This window comes from Pseudophryne corroboree, chromosome 6 (assembly GCF_028390025.1).
Source record: "Pseudophryne corroboree isolate aPseCor3 chromosome 6, aPseCor3.hap2, whole genome shotgun sequence".
Taxonomy (NCBI): domain Eukaryota; kingdom Metazoa; phylum Chordata; class Amphibia; order Anura; family Myobatrachidae; genus Pseudophryne; species Pseudophryne corroboree.
Genome location: NC_086449.1, coordinates 134808878 through 134832997, shown reverse-complemented (window position 1 = coordinate 134832997; position 24120 = coordinate 134808878). Strand labels below are relative to the sequence as shown.

The following is a 24120-nucleotide window of genomic DNA, read 5'->3' as shown; positions in this document are numbered from 1 at the left end:
CGGACTGACCACTTTTTGGGCAGTCCGATTTCTGTGAGCCTCCTGGCTGATCCGAGAGGGTAGTCAGACAGTAAAGGCCCCCATCCACTAGTGCGATGTGGCCTGTTATTATGCGACAGAGAAGAGTTGCTGAGACAGATTGCATGAAAAGTGTCACATCGCATGTCCTTTTCCTGCGATTTCGATGCAAGGTGCGTTCCAATGTGCCTTGCATCGCAATCGCAGATCATTTGGGCTGACCGTTACATTTATCTCAATCGCACGGAAATAGGTGCACATCGCAGTGCTTTAATACACCTGCGATCTAGTCGCATGCGATTGCTCAGAGATGTCACTTGACTGGCACCTTGGACACTCCCATACACACCAGGGACGTGCAGTGAGTCACTGATACACACGCCCAGCAGCAGCAGCACATCAGTACAGCACACTGATTTCTTCTTCAAATTGGACTGCAATCAGATTGCAAGTGAGTACCAGCACCCAGCATCTGCACCAATCACACACTAGCTGCCAAGTATTGCTTGTAAACACTGTCCACCACTGTTTAAATCACTGTACACTGCCCATCTCCACCCAAATCCCATAACATGTGCATCCTGTTTATGTGTCCCAGCTTCTCCTAAAGGGCGGGATGTATTAAGATACATCGCCGCCCCTCTCCGCTTATCACAGCGATGTTGATCGCATATCAAGTTATCAACACTGTTGATCAATATCGCATTGCGGTGACGGAGGCTCCCCGTGATACCTGTGAGGTGGTCTGCAGGGGGTCTCCGTCACCTCCCAGGGGTCTCCACACTGCCTACACGCCAGGAAGCAGCAGCAGGCTGCCCCCGGCGCCTCCTCCTTCCCCCTGCAGCCGGAAGAACCTCCGGCTGCGTTGCTAGGGGGAGGAGGAGATGGTATCCGGACTCCAGGTCGACAACAAAAAGGTCGACACACCTTAGGTCGATGCCAATTGGTCGACACACCTTTGGTCGACATGGACAACATGTCGACATAAACAAAAGGTCGACAGGAACAAGGTCGACATGGAAAAAGGTCGACATGAGTTTTTCATAATTTTTTTCTTTTTTGGAACCTTTTCATACTTAACGATCCACGTGGACTACGATTGGAACGGTAATCTGTGCCGAGCGAAGTGAAGGCACAATGCCCGAAGCATGGCGAGCGAAGCGAGCCATGCGAGGGGACGCGGTGCACTAATTGGGGTTCCCCGTCACTCTACGAAGAAAACGACACCAAAAAAACATTAAAAACTCATGTCGACCTTTTTCCATGTCGACCTTGTTCATGTCGACCTTTTGTCCATGTCGACCTTTTGTCCATGTCGACCTAAGGTGTGTCGACCAATTGGCGTCGACCTAAGGTGTGTCGACCTTTTTGTTGTCGACCTGGAGTCCCAGACCCGGAGGAGATTACCTTCCGGTACCAGGGCTGCCTGGAGGAAGGTATGCCGGGGGCGAGGCGGTCGGCATCTGCGGCGGGAGCGGCAGGTTGCGGCGGTCGGCGATAAGAAGCCCATAGGTTTCTATAGGGTATCGCCATCCAGAGATGGCGACACCCTGGATGCCGAAAAAAAACAGTGGTAGGGTCTTTGTACATTTGAAAATGCGGTAAAACCCCCGTTTTTGGGGGTTTTACCACATTTTTCCTTTAGTACATCCCGCCTAAAGTGTTTATAGAACCTGTTGGTGCCCATCCTCATCCCCTTCACTGTACCCCTATTGTGGCCCACATTGCTACTGCTGTGCCAAAGTGTTTATAGAACCTGTTGGTGCCCATCCTCATTACCTACACTGTACCACTATTGTGGCCCATATTCCTACTATTGTGCCAAAGTGTTTAATGAACCTGTTGGTGCTAATTAATGACACATTTATTTCCATCCAAACTTTCTTTTTTACAATTTTAACAACATTAACCATAAACAACAAACTTTCTACATAACAAAGTAATAAAACAGATTTTTTTTTCTGCCTGGCTCCTTTTTTGCAGATATGTCTCTTGACAAAAATGTGGATTTCATCACTGGCTTCATTGAGCTGGTATAATCCAAGGAATGCTTATGGAAAGTTAAGTCGAAGGACTACTCCAATAAGGCCAAACGCCTTTCCGTCAATGAGGAGCTGGTGGAATTTAGCAAGCCATTCTTACGGCAGCTGATTTGGAGTGGGTTAAATAACGATGGCACAACCTCCGCTCAGTCTACAAAAAGAACAGAAAAAGCAAGAGATTTGAAGCGGTCCGAGGCAGGCACTGACCAAATCTATACGCCTACATTATGGTATTACAGCCAGTTGTCCTTCCTCGATGAGGCAAACCCAACAAGGAGTGGATTCTCCTCCATCCCATGGCCAGACGCAGCGGAGAGTGAAACGGGTGAAGCTTTGCAGTCCGTATTTAGTCATTGACACTTTAATTGCCCCCAATCCACCACACACCACGCACGTGACTTTATTGCGGTCTCCTGCCTGCGCCTATGCCATTAAAATAGGCCAGGTACTTCTCTCTCACCTGGTTTGCACGAGCAGTCCCCTTGGAGAGGAGAGAAGGTGCTTGCAGGGAAGACATAGGTGAATCCTCCTCTTCCTCTTCCAGTGCTGCTGCTGTGACCATTGTCCTATACTGGCTTGTTTGAGTGTTCTGAAAATTGAGGCCATGTGTTGTTCCTCCTCTAGAAGCCAAGGCCCTCATTCCGAGTTGTTCGCTCGGTATTTTTCATCGCATCGCAGTGAAAATCCGCTTAGTACGCATGCGCAATGTTCGCACTGCGACTGCGCCAAGTAACTTTACTATGAAGAAAGTATTTTTACTCACGGCTTTTTCTTCGCTCCGGCGAACGTAATGTGATTGACAGGAAATGGGTGTTACTGGGCGGAAACACGGCGTTTCAGGGGCGTGTGGCTGAAAACGCTACCGTTTCCGGAAAAAACGCAGGAGTGGCCGGGGAAACGGTGGGAGTGCCTGGGCGAACGCTGGGTGTGTTTGTGACGTCAACCAGGAACGACAAGCACTGAAATGATCGCACAGGCATAGTAAGTCTGGAGCTACTCTGAAACTGCTAAGTAGTTAGTAATCGCAATATTGTGAATACATCGGTCGCAATTTTAAGAAGCTAAGATTCACTCCCAGTAGGCGGCGGCTTAGCGTGTGTAACTCTGCTAAATTCGCCTTGCGACCGAACAACTCGGAATGAGGGCCCAAGTTCATCTGGTTTGAGTTAAGTGTCTTATAAAAGGCAGTCTTTTTGGAGCCACCATCTGCGGGCCGGCCATTCTTACCAACAGCAACGAAGAGAAACTCGTAGTTTGATTTTACCAGTGCCATCAGAATGATGCTAAAGTACCCCTTGTAGTTTAAGTACATCGATCCGCTGTCGACATGTGTGTTAATGTGGATGTGTTTCCCATTGATGGCTCCACCACAATTAGGGAAATTCCACCTGTTTTCAAATTCCTCCCAGTTGGCTTGCCACTCTTCAACACTTGCAGGGAACTAGGGAAAAAACAAATGACAAATTACCACATGTTAACCGTTTGTCTTTTTACTAGAGATGTGCACTTGAAATTTTTCGGGTTTTGTGTTTTGGTTTTGGGTTCGGTTCCGCGGCCGTGTTTTGGGTTCGACCGCGTTTTGGCAAAACCTCACCGAATTTTTTTTGTCGGATTCGGGTGTGTTTTGGATTCGGGTGTTTTTTTCAAAAAACACTAAAAAACAGCTTAAATCATAGAATTTGGGGGTCATTTTGATCCCAAAGTATTATTAACCTCAAAAACCATAATTTCCACTCATTTTCAGTCTATTCTGAACACCTCACACCTCACAATATTATTTTTAGTCCTAAAATTTGCACCGAGGTCGCTGGATGACTAAGCTAAGTGACCCTAGTGGCCGACACAAACACCTGGCCCATCTAGGAGTGGCACTGCAGTGTCACGCAGGATGGCCCTTCCAAAAAACACTCCCCAAACAGCACATGACGCAAAGAAAAAAAGAGGCGCAATGAGGTAGCTGTGTGAGTAAGCTAAGCGACCCTAGTGGCCGACACAAACACCTGGCCCATCTAGGAGTGGCACTGCAGTGTCACGCAGGATGGCCCTTCCAAAAAACACTCCCCAAACAGCACATGACGCAAAGAAAAAAAGAGGCGCAATGAGGTAGCTGTGTGAGTAAGATAAGCGACCCTAGTGGCCGACACAAACACCTGGCCCATCTAGGAGTGGCATTGCAGTGTCACGCAGGATGGCCCTTCCAAAAAACACTCCCCAAACAGCACATGACGCAAAGAAAAAAAGAGGCGCAATGAGGTAGCTGTGTGAGTAAGATAAGCGACCCTAATGGCCGACACAAACACCTGGCCCATCTAGGAGTGGCACTGCAGTGTCACGCAGGATGGCCCTTCAAAAAAATACTCCCCAAACAGCACATGACGCAAAGAAAAATGAAAGAAAAAAGAGGTGCAAGATGGAATTGTCCTTGGGCCCTCCCACCCACCCTGATGTTGTATAAACAGGACATGCACACTTTAACCAACCCATCATTTCAGTGACAGGGTCTGCCACACGACTGTGACTGAAATGACGGGTTGGTTTGGACCCCCACCAAAAAAGAAGCAATTAATCTCTCCTTGCACAAACTGGCTCTACAGAGGCAAGATGTCCACCTCATCATCATCCTCCGATATATCACCGTGTACATCCCCCTCCTCACAGATTATCAATTCGTCCCCACTGGAATCCACCATCTCAGCTCCCTGTGTACTTTGTGGAGGCAATTGCTGCTGGTCAATGTCTCCACGGAGGAATTGATTATAATTCATTTTAATGAACATCATCTTCTCCACATTTTCTGGAAGTAACCTCGTACGCAGATTGCTGACAAGGTGAGCGGCGGCACTAAACACTCTTTCGGAGTACACACTTGTGGGAGGGCAACTTAGGTAGAATAAAGCCAGTTTGTGCAAGGGCCTCCAAATTGCCTCTTTTTCCTGCCAGTATAAGTACGGACTGTCTGACGTGCCTACTTGGATGCGGTCACTCATATAATCCTCCACCATTCTTTCAATGGGGAGAGAATCATATGCAGTGCCAGTAGACGACATGTCCGTAATCGTTGGCAGGTACTTCAGTCCGGACCAGATGTCAGCATCAGCAGTCGCTCCAGACTGCCCTACATCACCGCCAGCGGGTGGGCTCGGAATCCTGAGCCTTTTCCTCGCACCCCCAGTTGCGGGAGAATGTGAAGGAGGAGATGTTGACAGGTCGCGTTCCGCTTGACTTGACAATTTTCTCACCAGCAGGCTTTTGAACCCCAGCAGACTTGTGTGTGCCGGAAAGAGAGATCCAAGGTAGGTTTTAAATCTAGGATCGAGCACGGTGGCCAAAATGTAGTGCTCTGATTTCAACAGATTGACCACCCGTGAATCCTTGTTAAGCGAATTAAGGGCTCCATCCACAAGTCCCACATGCCTAGCGGAATCGCTCCGTGTTAGCTCCTCCTTCAATGTCTCCAGCTTCTTCTGCAAAAGCCTGATGAGGGGAATGACCTGACTCAGGCTGGCAGTGTCTGAACTGACTTCACGTGTGGCAAGTTCAAAGGGCAGCAGAACCTTGCACAACGTTGAAATCATTCTCCACTGCGCTTGAGACAGGTGCATTCCACCTCCTATATCGTGCTCAATTGTATAGGCTTGAATGGCCTTTTGCTGCTCCTCCAACCTCTGAAGCATATATAGGGTTGAATTCCACCTCGTTACCACTTCTTGCTTCAGATGATGGCAGGGCAGGTTCAGGCGTTTTTGGTGGTGCTCCAGTCTTCTGTACGTGGTGCCTGTACGCCGAAAGTGTCCCGCAATTCTTCTGGCCACCGACAGCATCTCTTGCACGCCCCTCTCGTTTTTTAAATAATTCTGCACCACCAAATTCAAGGTATGTGCAAAACATGGGACGTGCTGGAATTTGCCCATATTTAATGCACACACAATATTGCTGGCGTTGTCCGATGCCACAAATCCACAGGAGAGTCCAATTGGGGTAAGCCATTCCGCGATGATCTTCCTCAGTTGCCGTAAGAGGTTTTCAGCTGTGTGCGTATTCTGGAAACCGGTGATACAAAGCGTAGCCTGCCTAGGAAAGAGTTGGCGTTTGCGAGATGCTGCTACTGGTGCCGCCGCTGCTGTTCTTGCGGCGGGAGTCCATACATCTACCCAGTGGGCTGTCACAGTCATATAGTCCTGACCCTGCCCTGCTCCACTTGTCCACATGTCCGTGGTTAAGTGGACATTGGGTACAACTGCATTTTTTAGGACACTGGTGAGTCTTTTTCTGACGTCCGTGTACATTCTCGGTATCGCCTGCCTAGAGAAGTGGAACCTAGATGGTATTTGGTAACGGGGGCACACTACCTCAAGAAATTGTCTAGTTCCCTGTGAACTAACGGCGGATACCGGACGCACGTCTAACACCAACATAGTTGTCAAGGCCTCAGTTATCCGCTTTGCAACAGGATGACTGCTGTGATATTTCATCTTCCTCGCAAAGGACTGTTGGACAGTCAATTGCTTGGTGGAAGTAGTAAAAGTGGGCTTACGACTTCCCCTCTGGGATGACCATCGACTCCCAGCAGCAACAACAGCAGCGCCAGCAGCAGTATGCGTTACACGCAAGGATGCATCGGAGGAATCCCAGGCAGGAGAGGACTCGTCAGAATTGCCAGTGACATGGCCTGCAGGACTATTGGCATTCCTGGGGAAGGAGGAAATTGACACTGAGGGAGTTGGTGGGGTGGTTTGCGTGAGCTTGGTTACAAGAGGAAGGGATTTACTGGTCAGTGGACTGCTTACGCTGTCGCCCAAAGTTTTTGAACTTGTCACTGACTTATTATGAATGCGCTGCAGGTGACGTATAAGGGAGGATGTTCCGAGGTGGTTAACGTCCTTACCCCTACTTATTACAGCTTGACAAAGGCAACACACGGCTTGACAAATGTTGTCCGCATTTCTGTTGAAATACTTCCACACCGAAGAGCTGATTTTTTTGGTATTTTCACCAGGCATGTCAATGGCCATATTCCTCCCACGGACAACAGGTGTCTCCCCGGGTGCCTGACTTAAACAAACCACCTCACCATCAGAATCCTCCTTGTCAATTTCCTCCCCAGCGCCAGCAACACCCATATCCTCCTCATCCTGGTGTACTTCAACACTGACATCTTCAATCTGACTATCAGGAACTGGACTGCGGGTGCTCCTTCCAGCACTTGCAGGGGGCGTGCAAATGGTGGAAGGCGCATGCTCTTCACATCCAGTGTTGGGAAGGTCAGGCATCGCAACCGACACAATTGGACTCTCCTTGTGGATTTGGGATTTCGAAGAACGCACAGTTCTTTGCTGTGCTTTTGCCAGCTTGAGTCTTTTCATTTTTCTAGCGAGAGGCTGAGTGCTTCCATCCTCATGTGAAGCTGAACCACTAGCCATGAACATAGGCCAGGGCCTCAGCCGTTCCTTGCCACTCCGTGTGGTAAATGGCATATTGGCAAGTTTACGCTTCTCCTCCGACAATTTTATTTTAGATTTTTGAGTCCCTTTTTTACTGATATTTGGTGTTTTGGATTTTACATGCTCTGTACTATGACATTGGGCATCGGCCTTGGCAGACGACGTTGCTGGCATTTCATCGTCTCGGCCATGACTAGTGGCAGCAGCTTCAGCACGAGGTGGAAGTCGATCTTGATCTTTCCCTATTTTTGGAACTTCAACATTTTTGTTCTCCATATTTTAATAGGCACAACTAAAAGGCACCTCAGGTAAACAATGGAGATGGATGGATACTAGTATACTTATGGATGACGAGCGACTGCCGACACAGAGGTAGCTACAGCCGTGGACTACCATACTGTGTCTGCTGCTAATATAGACTGGATGATAATGAGATAAAAATAAAATATATATATATATATCACACTAGTACTGCAGCCGGACAGGTATATATTATGTCAAAGTCAGAAAAATATCTCTATGCACACTACCATATTTGCACCTCACACAGGTCCGTGCTGCGCATGCGTACGCTCTCCCGTACGTGCACATACTCACAGTCGCGGGCACCCGCAGGCGCACGGTATGCGTATTTACGGTAGAGTTTATGTGATCGTAGCGTGCGACTCAATCATTACATATTTTCACTATATAATGTATTTTGTAGATCATGGTCCCTTTGATAGATTCTGAAAGTTTAGTTAACATAGCATGTTCCTGAACAGAGAGATCCCTCTTTGTATTGTACGAAGGGTCTAACAGGGGTCATACAGTGGTGTTTGGTACCCATCGGAAGAGTATTTAAATAGCAATATTCCGGTGTTGGTTTGGAGCGGATTAATCGCTTGTGCGAATAGTTATGGACATAAGAAGTTTATGTCCATTTACTATTATTTGTTCTTATTTAGTCATGCGGCGGGAAACCCAGTATCCCACCCACCTGAACAGTTGGAAGCAGTCACAGCCCACCTGTATGAATCAACCTATGACCTTTTGTTATAATGCGAAGCCGAATTCCTGTGTCCAATGAACAATGAGATTGTAGGGACCATTGAATTGTATTGTGTGTGGGGCATAAATAGGCAGGCCGACCATATCCAGTTCACTCTCTTCAACGGTTCTCATTGCTGATAATCGGGAGCTGGATATCGAGGCGCATGCGATCATTTCCCCTTGTGCGTAAGTGTTTCTCCGCAACTATATTGATCTTCTTGTTATTGTGGGCCAATTTCTCTCTCTCTCTCTCTTCTCCTCTTTCTCTCTTATTTTCCCTTAAATAGTAATTGTATTGTATTTCCTGTGTAGTTATCTGGTTAGGTAGTCTATGTTATATTGTAGTGTATGATTTGTATTTGTATTAATTCTTTTGCAAGTATATCATTCATAATATATATATTAGGCGTTGGACCCTGAGCACGGTATCTGTGTATTTCTTATAGTGTTAAGTATTCTCAGAGCGTCGGTGACGCTAGAACAGCTTTACAGGTAATAAGGTTATACTGTGTTGCATTTACACTCTATCATTACACTAAGGTTTTACTGCACAATACACTGTTTATGGTTTAGATACAAAGGTTTAACATTGTGAGCGTCAGCGCCGCTGGTGATCTCCTCGTGGTCCCGAGCGTCCGCTACGCTATAGCGAATCATTACGTTAGTCAGCAGCCAATAGCGTGCCTGCCTGTGATCTCTTGGCCGTGAGCGAACATGACGCTTGAGCGTCTCGACTACGGCTAAGCGATTGTTACGCAACGTGCGTACCCTTACGGTACTTCATACGTAGATAGCGTACAGTGTTCTTAGACCTCATAAAGGGTATTATATAAGATAAATATTTAGCTTTATCAATTGCGGGCTCGCCCGTCCTTCACATATCTGCACTAGGTAATTTCAGCAGACATTATCCAGCAGCAAAGGGCGGGAGATCATATTCCTCGTAGTGCTGTTTGGATAAGCGTCTGCTTCTCTTAGTAAAGGGTGCTGAAGGAATCCGGGAACCGGAGGTAAGAACAAAACGATAGTGTCCTTTTAAAACTGTTTATTTCTGTCTTGCGTACACACGCACGCATATCTGCATTTCTTTTCATTCGTGTATTTTCATATATCACTCTCCTGTTTGCCAGTTTTATAGTTGATAAACGTGCTAAGAGAGATTTGCCGCTATTTCATAGTTTAAGAGTAAAGGTAATATAGTTAAAGTATAGACAAACACACAGCTGTGCCTGAGAGACAAGGCGAAGTCAGTGTGGTGCGCGGTAGATGATAAAGGATCATCTACATTGATAAACGTATAAATTGTGTTACGGTGGATCTTTGCTTTGCGTACACGTGTCTCTAACAAAGGACTGAGACTTGCGTACGCAACCCAAGGGCCGACGCACGCAGCGTATATTACGCAACGGAGCGTACGGGTACGCCCACGTAACTCAAATCACAAGTGTTAATTTTTTTTCAACGCGATAAATAGCGCAACGCGGTAAATAACGCAAGGCGATAAATCGCGCAAATCTATTTTTACATTCGAAATTTAAATTAACAGATCCTTCTCCTAATTGGTAACACATCTGGTCTAAAGAGAAATTTCTGCGCAGAAATAGAAATAGAAACAAAAGTGTATATGTGGTGAGTGAGTGTTTGTTTTTACAATTTTTGAGGTTGAACCACAAGAAAAGTCGAGTTCTCGTGAGGTACATGCGTGTAAGTGACGTACATGGTGGCTAGGGAGGCATCCCTGGTTAAAACATACAATTTGAGCATTAGAGTGTAGCAGACCAGGAGGTCATACTGTAACAGACCAGGAGGTCATAGCAGACCAGCAGGTTTAGGTACAGCAGACAAGGAAGTCCGCTATACAGTCCACAGGCACAACACCAAGAAAGGGTTGGTGCAACACCCATATAGGCCATACAAGCTCTGGCTGAAGGAATTCGCAGCCGTAATTTTCGATTCCACTGGTCGCTCCGTACATAAGATTAGTTGCTTATGTGCTGAACGATTGTACCGCACGTAATTGTGTGCATTAGTAAACCTGACCGGTACTATTTGTGTACGAAGGTCATAAACGCTATTTGTACATTCTAACGTGATTTGTGTAATTTTTTTTTATTTTAAGGGAGGTTCGCTGCTCACTCAGGAACTATCCAACAACCAATAGTTACTGGAAAGAGTAAGTGTTCTTCGGATCACCCTCACAGGTTCCAGTAAATAGAGGTTCAGGTCGCAGGGGCCCTGGGTCGAGTACGCCAGCACCATATCGGTGTGATCAGGTCGTATTGGTCGGCGTGGGCGAGTGAGTGGGGTACTCGGTAAACCGCCACCGTCAGCCTATTTTGAACATTTTGGTTTGCGTAAGGGTTGGCTGAATAAAGCAACACCTTCGAACTATGGGGGCCACTTGTTCAGGTAGGGGGCGATCAACCTCGGTTCGGGTTGATTCAGTGAACCGACCAGTCGGGTCGGCAAGGTACGTAATGTGTGAGAAATACGGAAGTCACACAGAAGCTTTATGTGATGAATGGGAGAGAATGACGGTACATGACGGGGAGAAATTCCCAAGAGTAGGTAGCTTCAGCACAGAAGTGTTAACGAATTTAAGGAGAAGGATATGTCTCATTAAATCAGCCAAGAGACGAATCAAGCATTATGATTATTTACAGTTGTGGCAACAGGAGGGTGACATACAGAGAGGATTGGCTCAGGCGGCGGGATCTGGCTCGATCAGAAAACTGATAGCCACGGCCCCACCGCCACCATACATATCAGGAGAGAAATTGGTTGCGGAGAATGACGCACTAAGGTGTAACAAACAAACACTTAGCAACTGTGTAAATGTTAAAGATAATGTTAACCAATTAACCAATGCAAGTATTAACCCGTGCAAGTTGTACCCTGTTTTGAACTTTCCTCAGGAGTGTGATCAAGAGGACGAATCGGCAACAATTTCAGCGCTCTCTCTAGCAGCCACCATAGCAGAGACCACAGTAGGCACAGCTCCACCCCCGAGATTAGTAACAAAGGCCCCTAGCGGAGGGATAGGTGAGGTCGTATCAACGGGTAAGTACGGCACCATACACTATGCTGAAACTATTTCACCACAGCCTGTAGAATCTACACAGAATGAGGTTGTTAGAGTTAATCCTGTTAAGGTAATAGTAGTTCCAAATGGGAAAACAGACACTTCAGGAGTCACTCCTGTTAGGAACATTGCCATGTACAGCCCATTTTCCCGAATGGAATTAAGGACCATAGTGTCGGAATTCCCTGACCCTAGAAAAGACTTAGTTGCCAGCCAAAAATACATCAGAGACCTAGGTAACACGGTAGAGCCCAACAATAAAGACTGGCAGATATTGCTGAGAGCATGTTTACCCTCCAATGTCGACGCAGCTCAATTTTTAGCTGACTGTGGATTAGATCAGGATGTACCTCTTACAGAAGTGTACAACAAAGACAATGTAAAAAGAATAAGTTTACAGTTAAAGGAGTATTTCCCAGCCGTAGTTAAATGGAACAAAATATTCTCCATTAAACAGAAGGAGTCAGAAACAGCTGCAGAGTATTTTCACAGAGCATTATCAGAAATGGCAAAATACACAGGCATAGAGGACATTAAAACAAACATAAACCATCGAGAAGTAGCAGTATCGGTACTGATGGATGGTTTAAAAGAGTCATTGAAGACTAGGGTACAGACCACACAACCATGTTGGCGAGGTCTGTCTGTGGCTACTTTGAGAGAGGCTGCTATTGATCACGATAGGAACATCACCAGACACAGGGAACAACAAGGTGATAAGTTAATGGCAGTAAGTATACAGGCCCTGACCACAAGGCAGCCTTTGTTTATATCACCAAACCCTGTGGGTAAGTCAAATGTGGTTACTTGTTATTCTTGTCATAAACAGGGACACATGGCACGAGATTGTAGAGTGAAGAATTCACGAAACTCATACCAACCCCCTAGACAACGACACGACACACGACATTGGGATCAGGGTCCGCAGAAACGGAGTTATGAGCCACATGCAGGGGAAACAAAAAGATATCCCCCGAACAGAGACTGGCAAGCCTCTGGTAGCTCCCAATTAACTCCATCACAAGTAGTTGCTGCCAGCGGGATTCAGGGAGGTCACCATACCCAATAGGGGTGTGGCCATACCTGTAATCTGCAGCCAGTAAAATTGATTGCAAGCCTTGGAAGTGAACCAGAAATTGCAATCAATGTAGCTGGTAAATCATTAAACTTTCTTGTAGACACAGGGGCGGCCAAATCAGTGATAAATTCGACAGTGGGCATGAGAACCACTGGTAAGACAATTCCAGCCATAGGGGTAACGGGAGTAGTCCAGCACTACCCTGTTAGCAAACCAGCCGAGATTACAATAGGGCCTTTACATACCAAGCATTCCTTTTTGCTGGCTGCATCGGCACCGACTAATCTCCTGGGAAGAGACTTACTGTGTAAAATGGGGTGCGTCATTTATTGTACTCCTGAAGGTGTATTCTTGGACATACCTGAGAATCACGCTCAGGAAGTGCGAGACATGTTAGACTCCCCGTCAAAATTAATGTCACATACCATTATGACAAATAGGACTCCCTCCCAAGTAGAAGAAATGACATCTCAGATACCAGAGTCACTTTGGACTAAAGATGGACAGGACACTGGTTTAATGGCAAACGTAGCTCCGGTAGTTGTACAAGTAAAAGATGGTAGGATAGCTCCAAAAATCCCACAGTACCCTCTGAAGCCAGAGGTGGAGTTAGGAGTGTATCCCGTAATAGAGCGCTTGCTACAACAGGGCATTCTGGTAAGAACGTCCAGCACTGCCAATAGTCCCATCTTCCCTGTTAAAAAGAGTGGGGGGAGGGGTTACCGGCTAGTGCAGGATCTAAGGGGGATTAACAAAATAGTTGAGAGTCAGTTCCCCGTAGTGCCAAATCCAGCTGTCATCCTAATGCAAATCCCTCCCACTGCGAAATTTTTCACTGTTATTGACCTCTGCTCCGCTTTCTTTTCGGTACCTCTGCACCCTGACAGTCAATATTTGTTTGCATTTACATACAGAGGAGTCCAATACACATGGACTCGAATACCACAAGGATTCATAGATAGCCCAAGTATATTTTCTCAGGCTTTGCACGATTGTTTACAGTCTTTCCAACCAGTGAGTGGATCAGTATTAATACAGTACGTGGATGATCTACTACTGTGTTCTGATTCATTGGAAGCATCCCTGAAGGATACGAAACAGCTCCTGTTTCATCTTTCAGACACAGGACACAAGGTTTACAAAGACAAGTTGCAATTATGCCAAACTAAGGTAAAATATTTGGGACACTGTCTAACACAAGGACTGAGACACCTGACCGCTGATAGAATTCAAGCAATTAGAGACATGACTCTGCCACAAACCCAGCAACAGATCAGAACATTTTTAGGAATGTGTGGGTATTGCCGTAACTGGATCCCAGGGTTTTCCATTCTAGCGTTACCCTTGCAGGAGATGGTCTCCTCAAACAAACCTGATCGGATTTCGCATACAGACGAGTCTGAGACAGCATTTGAGAGACTTAAACAGTGCCTAACGCAGGCACCAGCATTAGGTATGCCAGACTATGGGAAACCCTTTGAACTATACGGAACAGAAAGTGCTGGTTGCGCGGCAGGCGTACTAACCCAAAAGCACGGTGATGCCAGCAGGCCGGTAGCATATTACAGCGCTCAGCTATATACGGTAGCGCGATCCCTCCCCACATGCTTGCGAAGCGTTGCTGCGATAGCATTGCTAGTAACGAAAAGCGAAGACGTCGTGCTAGGTCACAACCTCACAATTCATACACCACATGCAGTGTCAGCCGTGTTAAATTCTGCCCAAACCAGACACGTCTCATCAGCGCGGTTTACAAGATGGGAATTGGCACTAATGGCCCCCGTAAACATCACCATAAGGAGATGCAGTGCATTAAATCCTGCAACATATCTCCCAGGTGTGCCTGGACAGGCACAAAGGGTGGAGGATGAGAGTGGTGGGGAAGGAGAATTTAATACAAAGGAAGACACACATGATTGTATGGAATATTTGACCCAAAATTTTACCGCAAGGCCTGACATCAGTGACAACCCACTGGAAGATGTAGAACTTACGTTCTACACGGACGGTAGTTGTCATAGACAGTCAGACTCGGGAGACTTGTGTACTGGATACGCAGTCGTAGATGACCAAGGAACCATAGAAGCGGAACCGCTAGGCCCACCTCACTCAGCCCAGGTTGCTGAACTGGTCGCCCTAACCAGAGCATGTGAATTGGCTAAGGGCAAATCAGCCAATATCTACACCGACTCTAGATACGCATTCGGGGTAGTCCATGATTTCGGAGCCCTATGACGCCTCAGAAATTTCATGACGGCAGCTGGTACACCGGTAGCGCATGCAGCTTATATAAAAAGGCTTCTAACAGCGATACAGGAACCCGACAGAGTGGCTGTTATCAAATGTAAAGCACACACATATAGCCAAGACCCAGTATCACTTGGTAACAGCCGAGCAGACGAAGCTGCTAAATTAGCAGCTGCTACCCCCAGACAGACAGACAGACACCACATAACTGATGGTATTTAATACCATCAACACACAGAAGTTGTGTGAGATGCAAAATTTGTGTTCCACACAGGAAAAGGCAGTCTGGAAGGCAAAAGGATATGGTCAGGAGTCCTCAGGACTCTGGACGGATGGACACGGTAAACCAGTGGCCCCCAGAGCATACCTTCCATGTTTAGCTGAGGCAGCTCACGGGCTGACTCATCTGGGCAAGGAAGGGATGTGCAAGTTGGTAAGAGCATATTGGTGTGCCCCAGGATTTTCATCTCATGCGAGTAAAAGGGCAATGTCATGCCTTACCTGTCTGAGAAAGAACATCGGAAAGGCAATACCTACAGAACCATCTCATATCCCACCTGCCGGCGGCCCTTTCCAGGTAATACAGATTGACTTTATTCAATTACCCCCTTGTCGAAATTTGAAATATGTACTTGTTTGTATAGATGTTTTCTCAAATTGGGTCGAAGCATTTCCAGCGGCCACAAATACCGCTATGTTTACTGCTAAGAAAATTGTGCAGGAATTTGTATGTAGATATGGTATCCCTAGAATTATCGAAAGTGATAGGGGTACCCATTTTACAGGTGATGTCTTTCAAGGAATGTGTAAATTGATGGGAATTGATAGCAAGCTGCACACTCCATACCGTCCACAGGCGAGTGCGAAAGTGGAAAGAGTGAACAGCACTATTAAAAATAAACTGAGTAAAGTGATGGCAGAGACAGGATTGACATGGCCAGAAGCTTTACCCATTGTACTGTACAGCATCAGAACCACTCCCAGGTCCCCTCTTAATCTGTCTCCCTTTGAAATCTTGTTTGGTCGACAACCGCATGTTATGATTAACCCTCAGGATGATTTGAAGTGTAACAATGAAGTGACTGTAAAATACTTGATTAACATGAGTAAACAGCTAAGGAATCAAAATGATAATTTGAAGTTGGTGATTCCTGATTTACCAGATAGTAATTGTCATGACATTGAACCTGATGATTATGTAATGATACGGAATTTTCTACGCTCAGGTTGCCTTATTGACAGATGGGAAGGACCATACCAGGTCTTATTGACTAGCACTACAGCATTGAAGGTTGCTGAGAGAGAGACTTGGGTTCATTCGTCCCACTGTAAGAAGGTTGCTGATCCAGAGAGGTCCCGTGATAAGGAACAGACGGTAGAGGTTGTATCACTGGAGTGTCTTTTCCAGGAGGATTGAGGCGGCACCTGAGCATTGAAAATCACAAGACCAAAAGCAGTTGTCGATCCCCTGTTCCCTTTTATTGTTTTTCTCCAACTTCCCATCCCCTCTCCCTCAAATTATTTTTTCCCCCTTCTCATTCTTCTCCGTTTCCTCCTACAAGATGGACTTGCCCCAAGAGACTGTGATCCGGATTTTTCTGTTGACCATGATGTTGACCAGAGCAGTCTGTTCCGGCGAGAGTACCATGGAGGTCGAGAGAGGTTCTGGAATGGGTTCTGATGATGAAGATGGAGGCGTAGTTTTCCAAGAACAACTTAACCAACAATTAAAGGCGAGTATCAGAAAACGATCCGATAGCATTGACCATAGAAGGAATTGTGAAGGATTGTTAGCTGAAGAAAACTGTATCTGTCGGCTCTGTAACAATGTCATTGAGGATGGGTGCATAAAGAAATGCCAATCCAGTTTTAATATCCATATGGACCGGCATCCATTGAGTGACTATCACTCCTTAGTGGGTAGTGTGTTAAATAAAACAGATTGTTGGGTATGCTCTCAAGTACCTCAAGGTCATAGCAAATCAGGGCTAGTACCATTTCCTTTAACGTTAGGGGAGGTACTTGAGTTAAGTGGTGGGAGACCGGTGGACAGGAGGTTTAATATCTCCAGCCCTCCTAGTTTGAAGCTCCACCAATACCATGTGGATAGGTCCCTATTATGTTTTAACATCTCCAATCCCCGAAAGCCGGGAAATTGGGAAGTGTCATGGAGTAATCAAACCATGACCTTTTCACATAGAGCAGATAGAATGCCTACAGATACAGAGCTTATACGCCACATAGCCAGTAGAGGAAAATCTTTCCGGTATAGGTATACCTTAGGAAATAGGATTACGAGAGTTGGAGAGGTATCACCAGGATACTGTGCACATATCGTACAACCTGATACGTGTACTAAGCAGATGGAAGAATTAGGGTTAGGAGATTTCACATGGATGGTGTGTAATATGGTTATGTCCTACTCCGTCCCATATGTTCTCCCCGATGATGCATATTTCATATGCGGGATAAAGGCGTATAAGTGGCTTGCCCCAAACTCTGAAGGATTGTGTTATATTGGAAAAGTACTGCCTGAAGTAATGACTGTATCACATGACAAAATGAAAGACATACACCGTGTTGCCCAAACTCCTTATACTCACACCCATTACGAGCACGTAGTTAAACGGCACCTGATAGAAAGAACAGAGCATCCGGCCTCTGACATGATCCATGAATCCACCGGGATTCAGTTTCTAATCGCGTTAGATATCACTCGCAGCGCTAGAGGAGTGTTGAATTATAAATACATATCTGCGCTCGCCAATTTGTTAGATAATATCACTGAAATGTATGATGACACATTTAGGTATACTGGAAGAGAACTTCAGGCTTATAAAACAGAACTGGTACAGCATAGAATGGTTCTTAATTACCTCACAGCAGTGACAGGCGGATATTGTGTCACACTGGCAACACAATACGGCGTGAAATGTTGCACATATATTACGAATAGCACCGAGGACCCGGTCGAGGTCATAGACCAAAAGATGGACGATATTCTCCAACTGAAGTGGGAATTTCGCAGGAGACACAATCTCACTCTTGCTGCTGTAGGTAATGAGCTGACTCGTTGGGTGTCATGGTTGAACCCGCAAAATTGGTTCTCTGGTTTAGGAGACTGGGCTCAAGGAGTCATAATGGATGTTGGGAAGTTTCTCCTATGTATCTTAGGTGTTATCATAACGATTGGTTTGATATTTAGATGCGGTCAGGCTTTAATGAGGTGCAATCGTCGTACTAGGGTAATGAGTTTAAGGAGTGAGGAAACTGTAATTCCAATGGACTTGATTTATGACCCAAATGTAGAAACAATGATGTGATGAAAATGCGATTTCTACGGTCCGTTTCTTTCACCTGTTTTTCCGTTTCCTCCAAGGTAAAAAGACCCACTTGGACGAGGAATTTGATGAGCCGATATACAGACAACAGAGGGATTAAAGAAGAAGTTTTGACAACCTGATACACAGATTTTTGATGAACTATGCCATGGATCCCCAGTTTCCCTAGAAATTTTAAAATTACGCTAGCCCAACACTTTTGTAAATCTATGGACATTGACAGCTTTTGCTCGCACCTTATGGGCAAAAGCACAAAGAAGACTGCATTCAACAGACACCAAACAAGACCTCAATCGACGAATGTACATTTACCTGACATAGAATACCACCGCATTTACCGTAATTATGTCTTTTCTTCATTTCTACAACCCTCAGGTAATGACACACATAGTCGATAGGGAATACAGGCACAGATATCAGCAATCACATATCTCCCCCATTCATGTATCATCAACTAAAATGTGCTCCCCCATTTTGTTACAACCAAAGCCGAAAAGAGCTCGGTAAAGTTTGACAGCCCATCCACAGACCCGTACCACGGGATAAGAAGGAATTCAAATGTATACTTCGCAATACCTCGAAGCTTGATTTAAAACACGTACGGCATGATGATACATGACCCCCAAACACGGATTCATACACACATGCTTCTGCTATCTCACTAGGTCATACCCTTTTCCTACCTTCTCCTCTCCTCCCCTACCCAACCATGTAAATGTATTAACCCCTGACATATATTTTTCTCTTTTTGAAATGTTTTAGAAGGTGGCAGTTATTGTTGACTGCCAAAGGGTGGACTGTCAAAGTCAGAAAAATATCTCTATGCACACTACCATATTTGCACCTCACACAGGTCCGTGCTGCGCATGCGTACGCTCTCCCGTACGTGCGCATACTCACAGTCGCGGGCACCCGCAGGCGCACGGTATGCGTATTTACGGTAGAGTTTATGTGATCGTAGCGTGCGACTCAATCATTACATATTTTCACTATATAATGTATTTTGTAGATCATGGTCCCTTTGATAGATTCTGAAAGTTTAGTTAACATAGCATGTTCCTGAACAGAGAGATCCCTCTTTGTATTGTACGAAGGGTCTAACAGGGGTCATACAGTGGTGTTTGGTACCCATCGGAAGAGTATTTAAACAGCAATATTCCGGTGTTGGTTTGGAGCGGATTAATCGCTCGTGCGAATAGTTATGGACATAAGAAGTTTATGTCCATTTACTATTATTTGTTCTTATTTAGTCATGCGGCGGGAAACCCAGTATCCCACCCACCTGAACAGTTGGAAGCAGTCACAGCCCACCTGTATGAATCAACCTATGACCTTTTGTTATAATGCGAAGCCGAATTCCTGTGTCCAATGAACAATGAGATTGTAGGGACCATTGAATTGTATTGTGTGTGGGGCATAAATAGGCAGGCCGACCATATCCAGTTCACTCTCTTCAACGGTTCTCATTGCTGATAATCGGGAGCTGGATATCGAGGCGCATGCGATCGTTTCCCCTTGTGCGTAAGTGTTTCTCTGCAACTATATTGATCTTCTTGTTATTGTGGGCCAATTTCTCTCTCTCTCTCTCTTCTCCTCTTTCTCTCTTATTTTCCCTTAAATAGTAATTGTTTTGTATTTCCTGTGTAGTTATCTGGTTAGGTAGTCTATGTTATATTGTAGTGTATGATTTGTATTTGTATTAATTCTTTTGCAAGTATATCATTCATAATATATATATTAGGCGTTGGACCCTGAGCACGGTATCTGTGTATTTCTTATAGTGTTAAGTATTCTCAGAGCGTTGGTGACGCTAGAACAGCTTTAAAGGTAATAAGGTTATACTGTGTTGCATTTACACTCTATCATTACACTAAGGTTTTACTGCACAATACACTGTTTATGGTTTAGATACAAAGGTTTAACATTGTGAGCGTCAGCGCCGCTGGTGATCTCCTCGTGGTCCTGAGCGTCCGCTACGCTATAGCGAATCATTACGTTAGTCAGCAGCCAATAGCGTGCCTGCCTGTGATCTCTTGGCCGTGAGCGAACGTGACGCTTGAGCGTCTCGACTACGGCTAAGCGATTGTTACGCAACGTGCGTACCCTTACGGTACTTCATACGTAGATAGCGTACAGTGTTCTTAGACCTCATAAAGGGTATTATATAAGATAAATATTTAGCTTTATCAATTATGTAATGACGGACCTGCTGGACACTGTCTGTCAGCACTGCAGACTCCTAAAGTAAGCTACTAGTATCAAGAAGATAGAAAAAAAAAAAAAAAACACGGGTAGGTGGTATACAATTATGGATGGACGAGCGACTGCCGACACAGAGGTAGCTACAGCCGTGGACTACCGTACTGTGTCTGCTGCTAATATAGACTGGATGATAAATGAGATAAAATTAAAATATATATATATATATCACACTAGTACTGCAGCCGGACAGGTATATATTATGTAATGACGGACCTGCTGGACACTGTCTGTCAGCACTGCAGACTCCTAAAGTAAGCTACTAGTATCAAGAAGATAGAAGAAAAAAAAAACCACCGGTAGGTGGTATACAATTATGGATGGACGAGCGACTGCCGACACAGAGGTAGCTACAGCCGTGGACTACCGTACTGTGTCTGCTTCTAATATAGACTGGATGATAATGAGATAAAATTAAAATATATATATATCACACTAGTACTGCAGCCGGACAGGTATATATTATGTAATGACGGACCTGCTGGACACTGTCTGTCAGACTCAGCACTGCAGACTCCTAAAGTAAGCTACTAGTATCAAGAAGATAGAAAGAAAAAAAAACCACGGGTAGGTGGTATACAATTATGGATGGACGAGCGACTGCCGACACAGAGGTAGCTACAGCCGTGGACTACCGTACTGTGTCTGCTTCTAATATAGACTGGATGATAATGAGATAAAATTAAAATATATATATATCACACTAGTACTGCAGCCGGACAGGTATATATTATGTAATGACGGACCTGCTGGACACTGTCTGCAGAATGCGTTTATAAAAACACCACACGACGAGTGTTTAACTTTTTCAGGCAGACAATCACAATATACTGGTGGTCAGCAGACAATCACAATACTGGTGGTCAGTGGTCACTGGTCAGTCACACTGGCAGTGGCACTCTGGCAGCAAAAGTGTGCACTGTACTTAAAATATGTACTCCTGCTATAACTGCTCCCCAGTCTCCCCCACAATTAAGCTGTGTGAGCAGTGAGCACTCAGCACAGTCAGATAATGATATACAGTATTACATATGATGCAGCACACTGGGCTGAGCACAGATATGGTATGTGACTGTGTCACACTGTGTATCGTTTTTTTTCAGGCAGAGAACGGATTAATTAAACTGGTGGTCACTGGTCACACTATCAGCAGCAAGTAGTACTCCTCCTAATAATATGCTCCCCAAAATTTGTGTCTCTCTCTAGTACTCTAGTCTAAACGGAGAGGACGCCAGCCACGTCCTCTCCCTATCAATCTCAATGCACGTGTGAAAATGGCGGCGACGCGCGGCTCCTTATATAGAATCCGAGTCTCGCGATAGAATACGAGCCTCGCGAGAATCCGACAGCGGGATGATGACGTTCGGGCGCGCTCGGGTTAACCGAGCAAGGCGGGAAGATCCGAGTCGCTCGGCCCGTGTAAAAAAACCTGAAGTTCGGGCGGGTTCGGATTCCGAGGAACCGAACCCGCTCATCTCTACTTTTTACCCAACAGTTTTCAACTTTGGAGCCAGAAATGTCCAGCATCCCAGACCTCACTGTTTTGGTGAAACCAGAGGACACCACACAAACCCTGCCAGCACAACAAATCAGCACACCTGTGCCTCCTACCCCCCGTCCACAATCTTCTCGCAAAGAAGACAAAAGCACAAAAACACCCAGGAGGATGAGGAGGAAGCTGCTTGCTACCAGCAAATCAAGAGAGCGTTAACAAACCCTCCAGACCGTTTTTCAGAGTTTGGAACATACATAGCAAGGTGTACCCACGATTAGAGATGAGCGGGTTCGGTTTCTCTGAATCCGAACCCGCCCGAACTTCATGTTTTTTTTCACGGGTCCGAGCGACTCGGATCTTCCCGCCTTGCTCGGTTAACCCGAGCGCGCCCGAACGTCATCATGACGCTGTCGGATTCTCGCGAGGCTCGGATTCTATCGCGAGACTCGGATTCTATATAAGGAGCCGCGCGTCGCCGCCATTTTCACACGTGCATTGAGATTGATAGGGAGAGGACGTGGCTGGCGTCCTCTCCATTTAGATTATAAGAGAGAGAGATTTACTGGAGCTTAGGACTAGGAGGAGTACTGTAGAAGTGTAGAGAGTGCAGAGAGTTTACTAGTGAGTGACCACCAGACAGTGCAGTTTATTTAATATATCCGTTCTCTGCCTGAAAAAAGCGATACACACAGTGACTCAGTCACATACCATATCTGTGTGCACTGCTCAGGCTCAGCCCAGTGTGCTGCATCATCTATATATATTATATATCTGTCTGACTGCTCAGCTCACACAGCTTATAATTGTGGGGGAGACTGGGGAGCACTGCAGTGCCAGTTATAGGTTATAGCAGGAGCCAGGAGTACATAATATTATATAGTGAGTGACCACCAGACAGTGCAGTTTATTTAATATATCCGTTCTCTGCCTGAAAAAAGCGATACACACAGTGACTCAGTCACATACCATATCTGTGTGCACTGCTCAGGCTCAGCCCAGTGTGCTGCATCATCTATATATATTATATATCTGTCTGACTGCTCAGCTCACACAGCTTATAATTGTGGGGGAGACTGGGGAGCACTGCAGTGCCAGTTATAGGTTATAGCAGGAGCCAGGAGTACATAATATTATATTAAAATTAAACAGTGCACACTTTTGCTGCAGGAGTGCCACTGCCAGTGTGACTGACCAGTGACCTGACCACACTGACCACCAGTATAGTTAGTAGTATACTTATATTGTGATTGCCTGAAAAAGTTAAACACTCGTCGTGTGACTTCACTTGTGTGTTGTTTTTTTTTTTTTTATTCTATAAAAATAAAACTCATTCTGCTGACAGACAGTGTCCAGCAGGTCCGTCATTATATAATATATAATATATACCTGTCCGGCTGCAGTAGTGATATATATATATTTTTTATATCATTTATCATCCAGTCGCAGCAGACACAGTACGGTAGTTCACGGCTGTGGCTACCTCTGTGTCTGCACTCGGCAGGCAGTCCGTCCATAATTGTATACCACCTAACCGTGGTTTTTTTTTCTTCTTTATACATACATACTACTACGACATCTCTTTATCAACCAGTCTATATTAGCAGCAGACACAGTACAGTACGGTAGTTCACGGCTGTGGCTACCTCTGTGTCTGCACTCGGCAGGCAGTCCGTCCATAATTGTATACCACCTAACCGTGGTTTTTTTTTCTTTCTTCTTTATACATACATAGTTACATAGACATCTCTTTATCAACCAGTCTATATTAGCAGCATACACAGTACAGTACGGTAGTTCACGGCTGTGGCTACCTCTGTGTCTGCACTCGGCAGGCAGTCCGTCCATAATTGTATACCACCTAACCGTGGTTTTTTTTTCTTTCTTCTTTATACATACATACTACTACGACATCTCTTTATCAACCAGTCTATATTATTAGCAGCAGACACAGTACAGTACGGTAGTTCACGGCTGTGGCTACCTCTGTGTCTGCACTCGGCAGGCAGTCCGTCCATAATTGTATACCACCTAACCGTGGTTTTTTTTTCTTTCTTCTTTATACATACATAGTTACATAGACATCTC

General features: G+C 45.5%; 1 long non-coding RNA gene across 1 annotated transcript in view; it reads right to left on the bottom strand.

Annotated features, from left to right (window-relative positions):
• Positions 1-1867: 1867 nt before the first annotated feature.
• Positions 1868-24120, bottom strand: part of LOC134935047 (uncharacterized) — a 62477-nt gene continuing 40224 nt past the window's right edge. Inside the window, exon 2 of the long non-coding RNA XR_010179864.1 lies at positions 1868-3501. This is a non-coding gene — a long non-coding RNA (uncharacterized LOC134935047). The remainder of the gene's footprint in view (positions 3502-24120) is intronic.